This window comes from Candoia aspera, chromosome 3, assembly GCF_035149785.1.
Source record: "Candoia aspera isolate rCanAsp1 chromosome 3, rCanAsp1.hap2, whole genome shotgun sequence".
Taxonomy (NCBI): domain Eukaryota; kingdom Metazoa; phylum Chordata; class Lepidosauria; order Squamata; family Boidae; genus Candoia; species Candoia aspera.
Window position 1 is genome coordinate 52,955,286 of NC_086155.1, and position 19,402 is coordinate 52,974,687.

At 44.6% G+C, this 19,402-nt stretch overlaps 1 protein-coding gene across 1 annotated transcript in view; it reads left to right on the forward strand.

Moving 5' to 3' along the window:
* The window catches only part of KIF21B (kinesin family member 21B), an 86,497-nt gene that overhangs the window by 9,496 nt on the left and 57,599 nt on the right, over positions 1-19,402 (forward strand). The gene's annotated exons all lie outside the window — the stretch shown is intronic.

The window sequence follows — 19,402 nt, forward strand, 5'->3', positions numbered from 1 at the left end:
AAAAATGCTTACTAATCTGAACAGTGCTCAAGGATGCAGAATGCCAGAGATAAGAGGGTGACATAGTAAAAGAAGAAAGAAGTGTGGTTATGCTACCTTTGATGATCCACACCATTCTGCAATGGAAATTCAGTACTGCAATTAGTATTCTATATTTTGCACTCTAGGTAATACTACATGGATTGTCCCTTTTTTCTATTGTGAAGTAACACAAATATCCTACTTCTTCTAGGATATGAAGCAAAGATGGAAGGATCCTGCTTTCTAGTGTCCACAGCACATTACATCTTATTTAATATTTTATGGATTAGAATGTATGTTAAAGCAATCATAGGGAGTAGCTACACTATTTAAAAAGCTTACCATATGAGTATCCATTACTGTATAGACACTTTGAAGCACTTTGAGGAATATTCTGTAGGGTTTTGAAACTTTTTGCAGTGATGCTATATGGTATGCTGCCATATTCACTGGAACTCTTTGTAAAGGCATATATTTCCAGTAACCACAAATGACCTTTCACAATATATTGGGAGACATTAGCATGAGGAGGGTTGCCATAGGTTTTGTTCACCTCCAACTGACAACAGCATACTGTAAGGCTAGCCATTTATAATATCTGTGTGTTGCAAGAGAAAACATCAGATAGTCATCAAAGCAAAGTTATTGAAGTGCTGCTTTAACACAAAATGTCTTGTCACCATATTGTATTCATATCTTGCAGTCATTACACTTCCCATGCAATTGCTTTCAGTGGAGCACCATGGGACAAATGCAACTGATGTTTTGCCATACCGTAGCTATAAAATCTAATGGATGTCTTTGCTTTTTCTTTATTTCTATTTGATTCTCCATGATATTGGCAATGCTTTCTAACTTAGTATCATCACCAAATCTCATTGGTATATTTCTACTTCTTTCTCCAAGATCTGGACTGATCTCTGAGAAACACTGAACTTCTCTCCAATGTCAAGATTTGTGTTTTAATAATACTCCTTTTCACTTTCTTTGCATTTAACCAGTTTCTTCTTTTTCTTACTGTATATAATGTTCTCCAGTTTCATTAATAATTGCTATCTGGTATTGCAGTAAATGCTTTACTGCATTTTGCTTCCCCAGAAAAACCAATTATCCTCTCAAAAAAAGGATGTAAGATTAGTCTGGTAGAAGCCTGCACAATATGCTCCCCACCCCCACTCCAGCTCTGTATATCACTTCACGTTTTGTGACAGTCACACAACTGAGGAATATAGTTACTTGTAGCTTGGATCTGGAGTAAGATGAAGTCATTGTAGGGCCCACTCTATCCTGTACTGAATCCATCCTACTCTGTATGGTGTGTTGTCTATCTCCATGCCTATAATCATACTTGTCCTGTGGCCTTCCTAAATTGGATACTTTCTAGGGTGGCAGGGAATTGGTTAAACCTACAGGATACTGGTTGGGGAGGGTTGTTTTACTACAGTACTTCTGACTGACAAGTATGCTGAATATTTAATATGTATTTTAAATTTCATGGAATGTAAAACATCACCTTATTATATTAATGTAAATAAAGATAAAACCCAGTTCCTAAAATAACACAAGTTGTCACTATGAATAATGCAACAGAACCCATATGGGATGTCAAATACTAAGATATCTAGAACTGTTTCCAGTGTGTTGTCCCACACATTTATGCCAGGCGATTGGGTGAGCTCTGCTGTTGATGTGGGTTTTAACCCCACATGGGCTATGTGTGGATACTGTAGTTGTCGCTTTAATCTTGGTACTCTGCCCAGAGTCCCTGTTGTGAGATGGGCAGCTATATACATTATTTAAATAAATAAATAAATAAATAAATAAAATGTGGCTAATTGCAGCATCAGTGTTATTCCTTGGAAGAAGAAATTCTGTCTGGGTGGGAGTGGAGATTAAAATTATGTTTAGTATAAGAAGAGTATATTTTGGGAGTAAAAGTCAAAGTTGTATGTTCTCCAGTCATAACAAGTTGGTTCAACCACAATAGCAGTAAAAAAAATCCTGATTTCAGTTTATAATGCCAGGCTTATAAACCTAACTAGAATTTAGGAGACTTACATTTACAGGATTCACAGTGCTGTCTTGAGCTCCTGGATATAAACCTAATTAACAAACAAACAAGTTACTCTATAAATATGTGTGAGCTTTTATACTCCATTTGTTTCTTTAAGGAGTAGTTCAAAAGAGCCTTTTCTGTGTCTTTCTAAATTTTTCTTCCATATTTGCAGCAGTAATGATATTTTACATTACTTCATATAAACTGCTTATAAGATATGAAATTATGAACTAAGTAACTGACATTCTTCTGTTTTCCTTCACTGCCTTTAATACAATTAGGTGTGCTATCAAACTTGCAGTTTCAGTTTCATTGTAAGAAGAAACAACTATCTAAGATCCAGAGTTTTTCTTTCTTTCTTTCTTTCTTTCTTTCTTTCTTTCTTTCTTTCTTTCTTTCTTTCTTTCTTTCTTTCTTTCTTTCGGGTTATTGTACAGGGGAATATTGCAATATATTTTGAGACCCTGGACCCTGGATCAAAGGATAAACAGTAGAGACCACAGGCTTGTAGAAACAATAACATTTCATCTTAACACTGAAAGAGGTAGGATGCAACTGCTGATTAGGAGGAAGTAGCTCTGTGTTGGTGCTTTCTCTTCTGGACAATCAAGACATGCACAGGAGGACAGGAGATAATTATGATGTTTGCACCTTTTCTGAAAACTGTGCTTCTCTATAGAGGCCTGCTCATGCTTATAAAGCTGCTAAGCTAACAAGATGCATTTAAAATCCAAATTGTCATGCAGAGCAGGTGCTCCAATCTTTTTTTAATAGTTGCTTAATTTGATCAACCGAAGGTAGCTTTTCTCACAATCTGTGAGAAAGTGTGAAATACCAATTTGCTGCCATCAATTATGAAGATTTTGTCTCTGTATTATTTGCTACAGTATTCTGTTTCCTTTCTAAAAGATGATTGCTACTTGTAGCTCCCTTTTATAAGTATTAAAAAAAGAAAGAAAGAAAAGAGCATTTGTACACAAGTGGATCCATAGAACAAAATGTGTATGAGTTTTGTTTTTGTTTTTTTTGCTTAAAAATGAACCTATTCAAAATGACTGGAGATCTTTCCCCACTACTGAAATAAAGTTATACCTCCCCCCGCACACATCCTTGAAATGCCACAAACCATATCAGCACAGAAGTTGCCCTCCTGTTCCCAATCCTGACCCTGCCTCCATTGCATCTTTACTAATTCTTCGTATTGGATGGGCAAAAACAATTGGAGAGGCAGTCCTGGAGATATCCAGGTCCTATGCCATGAAGGGCTTTAGAGGTGACAACCAGCAGCTTGAATCATACCAAGAAGCCAACATACTGGAATGGATTTTGGCTTAAGAGTGTTATGTGAACCTAACTATTATAGTTTGTAAACTATAGGTTACACATTTTAACATGTTGTATGTAGCTAGCCAATTATGGCTTACTTATGAGCCATGTTTTACACAGTGCTGGCTTAATGCTAATCAGCATAAATCAAATCATATAAAGTGTCTGTAAGATACAGTCAATAGGAAACTTCACTGTGGTATTCTCCATATATTTCCTTGCTGCTATTTCCTCTAAAATTTTGGATCAAAAGGAGGGCCACAACTTCATAATGAGGCTAACTTAATAAAAACTACAGTTACTAAATCTACAGATTATCCTCGACTAGTTACATTTGTTTGCAGGGTTGCAAACATTAGATATATATATAGGATACTGTCTGTCTATATAACATTTAGTTTAAAATTGACTAAGCCTGTCCGGCATGAAGTTGATTCAGTCTCATTTTCAAGATGGGAATAATGTCTGAGAGCAAAAACTGAGATAATTGCTGCTGTCATATACCTTAGTGGCTTTCTGCCTTCTTGTGCTATAATCTAGCAGACTTTGTCTGCTTTAGTATAGAAATTATCCACATCCTCTTTTTGCATGCTTTATGTATTTTTTAACTATTTGTTTCTAATATCTTGTACTAATAGATTCCAGTTCAGTTACCCTTGAGGGGCTGGGGCATTTGATAATGCAAACTTGTAAAACTAGTAAATTTGGCCCATTGCATTTACAAATCAAAGAAAGTAGAGTGATTCCAGAATTGTTCTCCAGTGACAAACATATAGCTTTATGAATCTAGTTTAGAATTGTCTGCCTAAAGATTTCTAAAAAAAAATTAAATGGGAGCTTAAATCAAATTGCAAAAAAGATGTGTACTGAAGACTTTAAAAATGTCTTTCACTGAGCATTTCCTGTAGTATCTGAGAGTTCTTCTCAGTGCTAAGAAGAATCAGGAAATGGAGCTTGTGAAATGGGGGGAAGGAAGTACATTTCAAGTTTATTTAAACTCTTGCAGCCTTTAGACCTCAGCCACTTTTAAAAATATTCTTGTTGAAACATGCCATATCCTTGATCTCCCCAAGAGATAGCTTAGATCCTCTGCCGCTGGTAATCAACCATTTTACTCTGGTGGCCTTTCTCCCTTTTCAAAGAAGAGTGGACAGAAAAAAATGGCAAATATTTTGGACTCCAGCTCCTTAGAGCAAAATACTAGCTATCGCAATCACAGAGTGATTGACCTTAGATGTTGATTAGCCAACTGTAAATCCTTGATTAGGTACTAGTTGATAGGTCTGTGTTTGTAAAAAAAAATATATATCTAAGATAACTCCCTTATACTGCCATAATTTACTGTGAGTAGTAGTAAATTATGCAGGAGTAATAGAAAAGTTGCAGGATATTGGCAGATCTACTTAGAAAGAGAAGGGGAAGTTAAATGTTGATTTCTAGGTAGGAATGTCATCACCTTAGTAATCCCTTTTCACAGGTGTCATGATGATAGGAGCTGTTATTGTTTAGTGCACTGGATTGTTTCAGGCCAGGAAATTAAAAGCTGGGTCTGAAGCAAGAGATGATTAACATGTTCTGCAGATACAGCTAAAATAATAACTGGCTTAAATTGGTGAGTAAACGTGATGCTGGTTGATATAATTTTTACAGTGAATATTGATTTCTATCTTTGTGCTTATCCATTGATAATATTCACAGTAAGTTCCAAGGTGGATTTAAAACACTCTAGTGTGAAAACTGAAGTCCCTTAGCACGAAGGTATAAGTAGGACTAGACATGAGGATCAAAATGTAGGACTCCATAGCTCAGAAGTTCCCAAGTGTCCACCCATGGAATAGCATATATGGAGGAAGCAGCAAACTTCAGGACAGACATGGGCATGCTAGAATAAATGAACTGAGCTTGATGCTGCTTGGCCACCACATAGTTTTTAATTAAAAAAAAAATAGTAATTGTGAGCAGGTGGATAGCCAACAAAATGCACGTGACCAGCCAAAGAGTGACCCAAAAAGACCACTACATCTAGAATGTAGAACTACCTAGCTGCAGTACTTCCATGTCATTGAATTGAAAACATAACCCTAGAACTCACCACCTTATTTAGAAATCAGTTGTTTGGTTGCTTAATAATAAACTGGGATGTTAAAGATTTTCATTTGCCCTGCACTTTAAAATGATCTGATCTAATTTACATTTCTTGGAATCAAACACAAATTGGAACACATCTTTCAAATTATGCATTTCACTGAGTTCAGATCTTAATTCAAATATTATGGAGAGGAAGACAATACACAAACACACACATACAAATATATGCACAGAAGCACACATGCGTATAGTCTTTGAGTCAGTCTTGACTCCGGATGACTCCATTAACAAGTCCATGCAGTTTTCTTGGCAACGTCCTTAGAAGTGGTTTGCCATTGCCATCATCCTAAGAATGAGAGACGGTGATTGGCCCAAAGTCACCTAGTTCGATTCCATGCCCAAGTCAGAACCAGAATTCAAGTCTCCCCACTCCTTGTCCAGTGCCCTAACTACTAAACTAAATCTCTCTCATTCTCTCTGAAAATTGCATAAAACTATATCAAAAGTGATATTGTATTATATAAAATCTGTTTATATTATTTCAGCAGTGAGGTGAATAACTGAATATGCAAAACTGACATGGATTAGAAATAGAGTCATTGAGAATCAGACTGTTTACAAATTAAAATAAATAAATGCCTAAATAAATAGGCTAATTTGTCCATCTGTAAGTATTGGCAAAGTGAAAGAAAGTACTTAGGAGTTCCAGTCCCTCATGCTGAGAGTAAAAAGTTTACTTAAGCCAATTCATTTACATCTTTTTGTGTGCCTACAAGAAGATTATATGAGGTAAAAAGTTATTCTAAAGCAGTGTGTCTCAACCTTGGCAACTTTAAGATGTCTGGACGTCAACTCCCAGAATTCCCTAGCCAGCATGAATCAAATAAACTAGTTGAACAACCCCATGTTTGTTCTGTTTTTATTTCAGATGTTGAGAGAAAATACATAAGTTCTACCATTCTTGAGATCAGCTACTATAGTCTTAGGGGCACTAGGGGCTGAAAAAGGCATGCAGACATTTTATTTTTTAAATGCATTTGTTTTTGCTAACAAAGGCCTCATTTGTCCATACTACATTTATTCAATTGTGTTACTTTGTTCGGGTGTCTCTTTTACTGTGTTTTACCAACTGCAGCTCTCTGTTGAAGACTGCCACTTTCTTGTTCTAAGTGCCATAGGGGTTACCTCAGTTTTAGCATCTTCTGGCATAACAGTGGCAAATCTCCACCCTGATTACTATTTTGTTGTGGAAGCTGAAGCTTCCCCTTGACAGAATGCCATGAATATATCATCTGAAGTATTCTGGGAAAAGAAAATGATAGAAAGAAAGCTAAATCAGTCCTTAAAACAGAATTGAATATTAAGAGGAGTAATAAAAAAAAATGTACTCATTCATTTCAGAACAAACTGAAACAGGCACTGACTTTTCATTATTTTATCTGTTGCTTTTGCTTTTATATTTTGTTTTTAATTTCATGACTTGTCTAGAAAACTTTTGATTGACAAAGATATAAACATGTATGACATTAATTCAAAGAAATGTAACTAAATCAAATGAATGCAATTGGCTTGGTTTTTCATTCTTTCCTACTATTATACTGCATGACTATTCCATTTCTTTTAAAGTGGAGATTGCAGTATTGCCCCAAATGCTGCCATGTGGTTTTCTGCTCATATGGTCCCTCTTTCACATATATAATGTCGCTTAACTAGTTTCTCTTTCTGAAATAAGATTTTTGTTTCACTTTTAACACAGCATGATTGAAGCAAGTGTTTTTCTCTGCTAACAATTCATCTCTGTATACAGAATGGGCAGATTGAAATTCCATCACTTACTCTTCTTTCCTATCTAGCATCTGGCCTGTGGTACCCATATGTGTTTAAACTCATCTTTTCCCTGACTCCAAATTGGGCAACTTTCTTCCTCTCTGAAGTGGCATCAACAGTCAAATTTTACAGTCCTCAAGTAATGCCAGTATTGTTACTTCACCTAATTATTCGTTTTATCTCTGTCAGTTGCATTACATTCAACAACTCTGACAACCTTGCAGCACCCAGGGTTATACTGTAACTTTGCAGAGGTTGCTTGGTGTGGCAAGGACAGTAGACATATTGTAGGAAAAGAAAGCTGATTTTGGAGACTGCATATCAGCATTTCTCTAACTTGTAAAATATTTTATTGAAAATCTGTTTAAAATAAACCTGTTAGCCTCATCCATTGCATTACTAGTAATCTATGATGCAATTTGGTTATTTTAGACTTTGGATCTAAGGGTGGTCTTGAGGGGATGTTCTTTTGATACCAATTTATATATTAAATATATATTATTTATCACATGTAATATATATTTATATATGGAATGTATATTAAATATATATTACATGTGATAAATTAGTCCTGTTGTATACAGGGAACCCTCCAGCTCATTCTGTCTTGCAGGAGAATTTCTGCCTGAGAATTTTGCCCAGAATGCACAGGTTCCAAACACTTATGCACTGTGACTTGTTTTAATCAATGGTGTTGACAAGTATCACATTCAGAAAGCCTCCCTGCCCTATGTAAACTGATTTCCAGGGTACTTTGCAAATTAGTCTGTCAGCATCTTTTCTAGGAAGAAGTCCAGGGCAGCAGAGCAGGCCAGGGTTAAGGACTGTAATAACAGAAGGATAGTGAGTCATGTTTTTGAAGAACATTAGCTGCAATAGTGTGTATTATGATGTCATTCCCTGCACTGAGCTTGAGACAGTTCTGCTTTTCTTTGTGTTATCTCTTGCCTGGTGGGCTCCAAACATGTGAGACAAGTAACAGGCGTGGAGTATTATGTTCTTAAATTCTGTTTCCTGGCTTATTCTCCTTGTTATTTTTTCTGCGGAGTAGAAATGCTTTAGAACAGATATATTTTTCAGCAGAGCTCTGATTCAAGTAGATGCAACAACAACAAAACCCTATCCACATTATCTCTACTATCTAATTGTGTCTGTGTGTGTATAATTTTCTCATATTTTCACTTTCCTACTCACTTAAGAGAGAGCAAATTACAGTATAGAGTACAGTACAATACATATATACATACTTTGGGATGGTATGGGAGAGTTAAGGGCAAACAGAATTGGTCGACTAAGTTTGTAAGCTTATAATTGTGATTATATAATAAGTTTTTTTTTTAACCTGTTCAGTCATGTCCAATTCTTGGAGACTGCCTGGACAAGTCCCTGCAGTTTTTTTGGCAAGGTTTTTCAGAAGTGGTTTGCCATTGCCTTCTTCCTAGAGCTGAGAGAAAGTGACTGGCCCAAGGTCACTCAGCTAGCTTTGTGTCTAAGGAGGAACTAGAACTCACAGTCTCCCGGTTTCTAGCCTGGCGCCTTAACCACTACACCAAACCAGTTCTCTATAAGAAGATTAGTTTCTCTAAAAATGTTGTCATTGGCATGAAACCTCAATATTTGTAACCTTCAGAATACTTGTATTATGAAGATACTCTAATTTAGCAATTTCAACCAAGAGAGTTCATCTAATGATATATGGAGGCAAGGAGAGAATATTGTCTAATGTATTAAGGATTATTGAGATAATATATCAAAATGTATACTGATAATTTTTTTAAAAAAACAATTATCCATCCTTCTGACTTGTAGAAAAGAAAAGGCGTTTTCTCCAGCACTATTTGGGGTTTGCAGAGCAAATAAATGTAACTGTTTATTGCCTAGCTCTCTCTACATGGTTGATCTGACTGTTGAGCTCTGAGGGAGTATCCTATATCAAATCCTGTCAAAATATTCTGGGTTATTACATGACATGGAGGATAGGCTTGTGATGTTGCATACTAAAGAGGAGCTTACATGCAATTCTAACCCAGATGCAGACTCCTGGGAGGTTTGAATGTGGCATCAGTGCTGTGAAGGCAGGGTCATTTCTGTTGTTGTTAAATGGAAAAAAAATATGGCTGGCAGTCAAGAGTTAAAAATTAAAAAAAACCTTAGGGGTGAAGGCATTTTTTATCAGGCCTGTTTCAGTCATTCCCCCAAATGTTTTATGAATATTGGAAACTTGAAGTAAGCCTGGTCTAAGATATTTTGTTGCCTATGCTGGAGCAACAGGTGCCCCCACCTCCAAATAAATATGTATGGTACTTCTGAGCATGAATCAGATCTTCCTAAAAGAACCTTTTATTTGAGAATAGTAGATAGAACAATATAATCCATAATGTAATGTCCCATACTGGCTGGGCCCATAGTACAGCTCCTGTAGTGTCAGTGATGTGGATGTCCCAGGACCTGAAGAATTTACAAGGAGCCAGAAATAAACATTTGCTCTAAGGTATAATATATCTTTTGGGTTTGTATGTTCTTTCTGGTACCTCTCTCAGTGTATTTATGAAGATGAAATTGTGTATCTTGATTATATCCATCTTGGATGGGAGGCTAGGTAGATTGCAGTCTCAGTATCTTCAGCCTGGGGCAGCTGTCTCATCTTGCCTAATAGTACAACTAGTCTCTAGATTACTCTTAGCCTTTGTGGTAGATGAACCTGTCATAGGAAAGCAAACGTTTCTGTTAATTTTAGAAGATTTCGGTGAACTCTTGTTAACCTTAAGATGAATGTGCATTTATGTCATGCGCTGCCTCCCCCTGAATAACATTCAGACACTGGTTTGCGATTCAGGCTCTGGTTTATTGCAGGGTAGTTACAGCGTTGGTAGAAAAAAGCTGAGAGTGACAGGAGCGCGCCGGTGCGGGGTTTAAATACCCCGCGCCGGTCAGCGCCCCCTCGCTCACGGTCACGTCACCCCCCTTTGTCCCATGCGTTGCCCTGCCGGTGGGTGAGGGTTTCCGGGATCGCCCATCATCAGGTTTCCATTCTTCTGCTGATTGCTTTCAGCTGGGCGATCCCCGTTGTATTGCCGCTGATGGTTTGGGTGGCTCCGTGATTCCTTTGGCTATTGTTTGTTGGCCGTTAGTCGTTGTAGGTTGATGGCTACTTAACTTGTACCCCTTCACCTATTTCCTTGTCATTGTCATGAGTGCCATTGCGCTGATGACTTTAGCTCAACGGCACTCATGACATACTGCCCCCTTTCCGAATAGTGTTCTCCCCCGGGTTTCTGGGTTTTCCCCGTGGAGCTGTCAAAACGCCACATTTTTTTTTTTTTTTTTTTCAAAGTTCCCGCCGGAGTAGTTGTCGCCCCTCCCTTTGCTCCTCCCTCTACCACGTGCCTTCCCAGGGTGTGTCCATGGTGCGCATGCTCGGGTTCTGACCTGGCGTGCGCATGCTCCAACCACACCCTGTTTGTTTGGCTCAGTTCGGCGAGGCGAGAGGCGTGGCTGGTCGGGTGCTTCTCAGCTCCAGGTAGGGCCCTTCTTTTCTTATTTAGAGTGCGTCGCCTTTGTTGTGTCTCTTGGGCGTTGCCCCCAGGTTGCCCTGTTGACTTGCTTGCCACTCCCCCGCGGCCGGGGGGCGGGGGGAGGGTGCTGGCGATCGTTTGTCACCACCCCGTGGGCCCGGGGCGGGGGGAGTGAGTCCCGGGGGGGGGAAGGTCCACCCAAGTCGCGGGCTTGGGGGGGGCCCTTTCCCTTGGGGCACGGGAGGCGGGGGGAGGCCTGCGGGGGGGGGGTTTGGTTTTGCTGACCTTGGTTGCGGTTTGTCGGGGTATGCCCGGTGAAATGCTCTGGTCAGGTCAGGCGCGTTAACGTTGTGCGCCGCCACCCATTCCGGGTGGGGGAAGTGTTTCCACCTGACCAGATAGTGTAGAGTTCCTCGTTGCTTGCGGGAGTCGAGGATGTCCCTTATCTCGAAGTGGTGTTGCCCGTCGATCATAAGCGGTGCGGGCTGTGGCGTGCTTGGGTGCCATCGGGAGGTGGTTGCCGGTTTTAGGAGGCTGGTGTGGAACACCGGGTGGAGCCTCCGGAGGTTGTGTGGCAGGTCCAGGCGTATTGCTACCGGGTTCACTATTTGCGTGACTCGGAACGGCCCGATGTACTTAGGCCCCAGTTTTTTCGAGGGTTGGGTTGACTTTAGGAACTTGGTGGATAGATAGGCCATATCCCCCGCCTGGAACGTCGGTTGTTGGCGCCGGTGCTTGTCGGCCTGCTCTTTGTAAGCAGCCTGTGCCTCCTTCAGCGCCGCCGTGATTACTGGCCATGCTTCCGCGATCTTCCGTCCCCAGTCGCTGGCGTCCACCTGTGGTTCCGGGGGTTGAGGTAGCTCCGGTATGGGGACGAAGTCGCGCCCCGAGACTACTTCGAACGGAGTTTTCCCCGTGCTCGTGTGGACGGCGTTGTTGTATGCGACTTCGGCGAACGGGAGCAGTTCAGCCCAGTCGTCTTGGTGGTAGTTCGTATATGATCGTATAAATTGCTCTAAGGTGGCATTAAGAACCTCAGTGGCTCCGTCCGTCTGCGGATGCCAAGCCGTAGATAGGGCCTGTTGGGTCCCCGTCAGCTTCAGGAAGGCCCGCCAGAATTTGGAGGTGAACTGTGTGCCCCTGTCGGTCACCACACGTGCGGGACATCCGTGTAGCCTGTACACGTGGATGAGGAAGAGTTTGGCTAGTTGTTGTGAGGATGGGACCGACGTGCAGGGGATGAAGTGGGCCTGCTTTGAGAAGTAGTCCTTCACCACCCAAATGGCCGTTTTCTTCTGGCTGGGTGGGAGGTCCACTATAAAATCCATAGAGATTTCCTCCCATGGGCGGGAGGGTTCTGCCACCCGTTGCAGTAGCCCCGCGGGTTTGCCTGGTGCCCGTTTGGCCCTAGCGCACGTTGGGCAGGACGCCACGTAGGTTTTTACGTCTCGCCTGAGCGCGGGCCACCAGAATTGGCGCCGTGTTAGGTGTAGGGTCTTGAGGAACCCAAAGTGTCCCGCTTGCTTGGCGTCGTGTGACCTATGCAAGATCGCCTGGCGTTGCGAGTCCGGGACGTAGATTCTGCCTTCCCCCCATGCCAGGTCTTGCGCCATCGTTACCTTGTCGGGGTTCGCCAGGAACCAGGGGTCGGTTTTGAGGGCGGCGGCGAGGTCCGTGCGCATTCCCCCTGGTAGTTGCGGTTGGCTTCTTTCCGTCGCCGGTTGTCCCGCCGTCGGCTGCGCCGTAGCGTCGAGCTGCCTCCGTGCGCCGCTTCGGGTGGTCACGGCCATCCCCAGTTGCGAGGCGGATAGAACCGTCCCAATGGTGTCTGGGGCGGGCTCTTCGTCTTGGGGCAGTCGGGAGAGGGCGTCGGCCAGGAAGTTCTTCTTGCCCGGCATGAACTTCAGCTGGAAATCAAAGCGGCTGAAGAATTGGGCCCATCGGACCTGTTTTGGGCTAAGGCGTCTAGGCGTTCGTAGGGCCTCGAGGTTCCAGTGGTCCGTCCAGACCTCGAATGGTTGGGTGGCTCCCTCGAGTAGGTGTCGCCATGTCTCTAGTGCCGATTTCACCGCGAAGGCTTCTTTCTCCCAGACGTGCCATCGCCTCTCTGTCTCGGAGAACTTCCTTGACAGGTAGGCGCATGGTTTCAGGAGCCCCGTGGAGTCTTTCTGTAGTAGGATGGCTCCCAGGGAGAAGTCTGAGGCGTCGGCTTGGACCACGAACGGCCGTTCTGGGTCCGGGTGCGCGAGGATTGGCTCCGTAGTGAACAGCGCTTTCAGCTTGTCGAATGCGGTCTGGCACGCGGGAGTCCAATTCAGCACTGTGCCTGGGTTCTTGGCGCGTCGGGTGTCCCCCACCCCTTTGGTTTTGAGGAGGTCCGTTAAGGGGAGGGCTATCTCAGCGAACCCCCGGGCGAATGACCTGTAGAAATTCGCGAATCCCAGGAAGCTCTGTAGTTGCCGTCTGTTGCGGGGCCGCTCCCAGTTTAGCACCGCTTCGACTTTTGCGGGGTCCATTTCGATGCCGTCCCCGGAGATTCGATACCCCAAATAGTCTAGGCGCTCTTTGTGAAACTCGCACTTTGTAGGCTTCGCATAGAGCTGCGCCCTTCTGAGCTTGTCGAGGACTTGCCTGACTAAGGTTACGTGTTCCTCGTGTGTTTTTGTGTAAATAAGGACGTCGTCGATGTAGACCAGGACCCCTTTAAACAGATGTTCATGCAGTACCTCATTGATGAGCTGCATGAACACCCCAGGGGCCCCCGCGAGTCCGAAGGGCAGTACCTTGTACTGGAAAGCGCCTAGGGGGCAGTTAAACGCCGTCTTCCATTCGTCCCCCTCCCTGATTCGGATGCGATAGTACGCCTCGCGAAGGTCCAATTTGGAAAAGACTTTGCCCGTGGACAGGTGGGCGAGCATGTCCTTCACCAGGGGTAAGGGATATTTGTTGGACAGGGAAGCCGCGTTTAGGCCCCGGTAGTCGGTACAGAGCCATAGGGTCCCGTCTTTCTTCTCCCGGAATAAGACGGGGCTCCGACCGGTGAGCATGCTGGCTCTATGAATCCCCTGTCTAGGTTTTTATCGATGAACTCCCGGAGGGTTGCCATCTCCTTCGGGGTCATCGAATAGATCTTTGGTCTAGGTAAGGGGACGTCGGGCAGTAGGTCGATCCGGCAATCCGTCTTGCGGTGGGGGGGTAGTTGGTCCGCCTCTGCCTCTCCGAAGACCTCGGAGAAGTCGGCGTATTGTTCTGGTAGGTCTGCTGTGGTAGCGGCGTTGTCTTGTGTGGTCGCCTCCGCTCGTCCTACCGTGGGGTTGCTTTTGCCAGCTGGTACTGGTGCTCGATACTCGCCGTCGCCGAATGTGAAGGTGCGGGTCGCCCAGTTGATCCGCGGGTTGTTTTTCGCGAGCCATGGCATCCCCAGGACTGCAATGGGCCGTCCGATGTGCGTGACTACGAACGATGTGCGCTCGGTGTGAGTGCCCATTTGCAGGGTGACCGGCTCGGTTTGTAGCGTGGCTGGTTTTCCTCCCGCTGTAGAGCCGTCCGGCTGGTGGAATGCCAGCGGCGTGGGGAGGGGGAAGCAGCGGAGGTCGAGTTTGGCGACTAGGTCGGGGTGGATGAGGTTTTTTGAGCACCCCGAGTCCACTAGTGCCGCGGCCGTGGTGGCTCCGTTGCCGGTAGAGAGTTGAATTGCTGCCAATATTACGGAGCTTTTGTCGTTTCGTTGAGGTGGTCCGCGTTGCTGTCCCACCGCCTGCCTCGCCACGCGTCTCAGAGCAGGCGGGGAGCATTTCCCGCCGGCTGGTCGGGGTCGGTATTGTCCTCTTCCCCCCAGTAAGCGTCCCAGCTCTCTTTCGGTGTCGCTGTGGCCACGGTCATTCGGCGGTGAGGCGGCGGCCCCGGGTTGGGTGGTTTGGGGCTAATTTTCGGGGTGGGCTTGGGCGCGCTGGTCGGCGGTCGGTTGGCGAAGCAATCCGCCGTCTTGTGCCCTAATTTGCCACACCTCCCGCAGGGCTCCCGGTTGAACTTCTTTTTTGGGTATATGGGGCCGGCCATCCCCCCGTGTGGTGCGGGTACCTTTTTCCCGGCATCGTTTGTGTCTTCCGTGGTTGTCATGAGGAAGGTGCGGTGCGCGTGTTCGGCTTTCCCCGCGAGGTGGATCCACCCGTGTAACGTTTCTGGGTCGTCGCGGTAGAGGGCCCATTGGAGAACGTCGCGGTTGAGCCCCCTTTTGAAGATTTCCAGCAGGGTGGTCTCGGACCAGTCGCTGACCTTCCCCGCGAGGGCTTTGAACTCCAGGGCGTAGTCAGGGACCGTGCGGGTGCCCTGTTTAAGTCTTTGGAGTGCACTTTTCGCCCGCACTTTGGCTAGGGGGTCTTCGAAGTAGTCTTTCATCTCTTTGATGAAAGCAGGGAAGGTGGCGAGGGCGGGGGAGCTGGACTCGTACAGTTGGACGTACCAGTCCGCCGCCCTGTCTTGGAGTTTGATCGCCACGGCGGCGATCTTGTCGGCCTCGGAGTCATAGGAGTGTCCGTGCCTCCCCATGAACTCCCTAGCGTTGGTCACAAAAAACGAGAGTTTTGTGGGGGTCCCATCGAAGAAGATGGGGAAGTCCTTTGGGGCCCGGGCGTTTTGTGCGGCCCCGCCTCTCGCTTCTCGGGGTGTGGTGTCGGCCGCCTGTGCCGTCTGCTGGCCCTCCGCTGGCCCGTGTGGGTTCGATGCTTCGCTCGGGGTGTGGGCTTGTGCGGGGACGTCGGTGGGTGGCGCGGGGGGCATAAGCGCCTGGAGCATGGTCCGGAGTTCCGTCAGCTGAGCCCGCATGGCCGCGAGTTCAGCTCGTGCCTCCTCGTCCACAGCCCGCGCCGCTGCTGGGGCCGGTTCCGTTGGCGCGTCCTCGGGGGTGGGTTGCCGGCGGGGTTCATCGTCCCTCTGCCGCGGGTCCGCTTCCTCCTCCGTCTGATGGGTGTCTCCGTCGTCCTCCTCCGTGTCGAGCGCCGTGGGGCTGTCGCTCCACGCCCGTTGCTGGGGTGCGATGTGGGGCGCGGGGTCCTCCGCTGGTTTCGGAAGTCGTGCTGCTCCCTCCCGCGGTCGGGTTGCCTCCGTCGCCATCTCCCCTTGGGGTTGGAGCTGAGGCTCGGGTCGGGTGGGGTGGGCGTCCATGGCTCCGGGAGTCCGCGGTGCCTCTGGCCTTGGTCGGTCCTCCTCTGTCTCTTGCCGCGCGGCTCGCCCTCCTTGCCCGCGCCGTTCCGGCCTCATCTTGCTGGTCTTCTCGCCGTCTACTCCTCCCGCGGCTCGTTGTCGTCCGGTGGGGCTCGGCGAGGCTGAGTTTATGACTCTCAGCTTTATGTCATGCGCTGCCTCCCCCTGAATAACATTCAGACACTGGTTTGCGATTCAGGCTCTGGTTTATTGCAGGGTAGTTACAGCGTTGGTAGAAAAAAGCTGAGAGTGACAGGAGCGCGCCGGTGCAGGGTTTAAATACCCCGCGCCGGTCAGCGCCCCCTCGCTCACGGTCACGTCACCCCCCTTTGTCCCATGCGTTGCCCTGCCGGTGGGTGAGGGTTTCCGGGATCGCCCATCATCAGGTTTCCATTCTTCTGCTGATTGCTTTCAGCTGGGCGATCCCCATTGTATTGCCGCTGATGGTTTGGGTGGCTCCGTGATTCCTTTGGCTATTGTTTGTTGGCCGTTAGTCGTTGTAGGTTGATGGCTACTTAACTTGTACCCCTTCACCTATTTCCTTGTCATTGTCATGAGTGCCATTGCGCTGATGACTTTAGCTCAACGGCACTCATGACAATTTGGTGTGGAAAAGAATAGGAATATATTTGTTCCTGACACTTGCAGATACCTTCTATAGTTTATGTCACATAATGTATATAGATAAAAAATAATTATCATACATATTCAGAGACATCTTAATACAAATCAGATGATTAAAATAAACTTTCTTGGCATAAGTTAACAAGCCTCAAAGCAGAAGGGGCAAAGACAGTGAAGGGAAAAGAAACTAGAGATAATTCAAATAGAGACAGCAATACAGGTATAACGGTCTAGCAGACGGGAAAAATGCTAGGAAGGAAAAAAAATACAGGCATAACAGTATATTAGCACCTAAACCCATGTAGGAAGATACAACAATTTATGGAGTTGTCCACAATGATATCTGAGTGTTGTCAATAACAAAACCTTCGGTTTGGTCACTGATTGAATCTAAATCTGCAGAGTACTGATGTTGGAAAATGTGTAATATAGCCAAATCCATTGTACATTGGTAGAACAAACCTTGAACGGCTGTGACTATTGCTGGAGAGACCAGAAGGAAGCTATATCTCTCTGTTTGCCAACCCAGGTTATGCTAGTATTCTTATGTGTCCAGCCTCATCATATGTGCCTTGTCTAATCTATATTTTATGGTAATAGTCCCTTTGTTATGGACGTTATGACTTAAATAGATTCTTCCTTCATATTCTTCTATGTTGAAATATGTTGGAGTACTTGTTTAAAGGAGATGGCTGGTTCCCCAGGTGTATTGCTAATTCTCTCATAAAGTGCTGAGAAAGTTCTGCTCTATAGCCTAATCCAATCCAGGCAAGAGTTTGGAAATGCCCACTGATTTAGATCTTAGTGTCTGAGGAGACTGTCTTGGAGAATTTGCAATAACTACCCTTGCTAAAGAAATTAGCCCAGAAGTTATTCAGTTCTCTCCTTTCTCTGTTATTATTTGGGATTTAGTATTGATGACAAATAAGATAGTATACATTTGGACACACTCTCCATGCAAAACTGTTCATCTAGGTTTGTTAAATCATGGTTAAAATATCCTGTGCAATACTTCTATATGCACCTGAGACTTTGGAAGCTGAATGGACTAACTCTGCTTATCCTCTATCTCAGGGGAAGGCAAACTTTTTTTTAATTAGAACTACAAGTTCCATCTGGTGAAAAAAACATATTCTCTGAGTTAAATAATTTGGAGTCAAAATTTATTTGACTGCCATTCAGCTCTGGCACTTAAATCTTTTTGCACAAAAATCTGCTCCCGATTACCCATATTTTTCTTGATTTCAGTAGTATATGTTGAAATAGTGAGAAAAGCCATTTAACAATCGGAGGCAAGTCATTGTTGCCAGTCTATTGCAAATCTAGATTTATTTTTGCCTACCATTGTCCTCTGTCATTGTTGACCTTACATTTAATCTGAACATTACATGTGAAATTTGAAACCAAGATAATACCATGGAATAGCTTTTTCCTTCAGGGAAATTCTGTTCCCATTCATTCATTGTAAAATATAATTAAACATGGGGAGTTGGTACTCTCTGGATTTGAAAGGAACTGTGCTACCATCAGAATTTGAAACTATGCCTGTAAGCATGATGGTCATGTGATTTTTGAATATGACTGATGCCGTTGATAAAAGTGAGATCTCTGGTGTATTATAGATGGCTTTTAGTAAGCGGTCAATAGCTAGAGATCTTGTCCTGAACGATAGCTTCATCTTTTGCAACCTATGTTAATTAAAAGCATTACAAATAACTAATGCAAATTAGGGTACAGTATTTAGTCTGTTTTTTCTTTTTCTTTTTAGTTCGGCTGATGGAAGTACCCTGAAGAATAAGTGAGAGTTTGGTACTATAGCATTGTTAGCATTTGTTAGGCTTGAGTTGTCTCATTTTGTCTGACTTTGAAAGACATCCCCAGAAACATTAGCCTCCTTCTTTCCACTTACCAAACGGTAAATCAACTGGACTTACCTAGCAATAAGTGGAGAGGATTTTCCACATGTATCTTACTCTTGCATTATGTATGGCAATTTTAGGGCCCTATCTGGTCAGTACATTGACTTAAATGGGTTCAAGTTAATATTAAAAACTTCATTCCCTGTTGCAGACTGTCATGCTGTATATGTGGCCAGTGGGCTGTTTATTGCTGTCGTGGCTTGATTTTGCATGAGTGAGTGATTCCATTCAGTGGAGGAAAGAGACTGTGTCCTTGGGCACACCCCTGATGTGGGCTATCACAGGGCTCTGCCTTTTCCTTTTCACTCTTTAATATTTACATGAAGCCACTGGGAGAAGTCATCTGTGAGCACAAAGTGAGCTATCATCAGTATGCTGATGATGCTGAGTTGTTTATTTCCACCCTGGGCAAATTAGGAGATGCAGTCAAAGTTCTGTCTTAGTGTCATAAACTTATTAACATGAAAGTTCTGTCTTAGTGTCTGGGAGCTGTTGGGTCTGGTTGGGGAGAAACAGGCTTAACCTCAGTACAAACAAGGTAGGGTGGCTGTTGACTGAGAAGCATTTTAACTGCAGAGGAGGCCCATCATTTACTATAAATGGGGTGAAGCTCGCTCATAGATGGCAGGATCACAATCGGGGGTTCCCCTGGACTCATGGCTCCTGCTGCAAAACAGGTAGAAGCCATGGCCAGGACACCCTTTGCACCGCTCTGCTTGTGTGACAATTGCAGCCTTTTCTGGACTGGGAGATATACCGACAGACACTCATGACTTTTGTTACCTCTTGTCTAGATTGTAATTCATTCTACATTAGGCTACCAT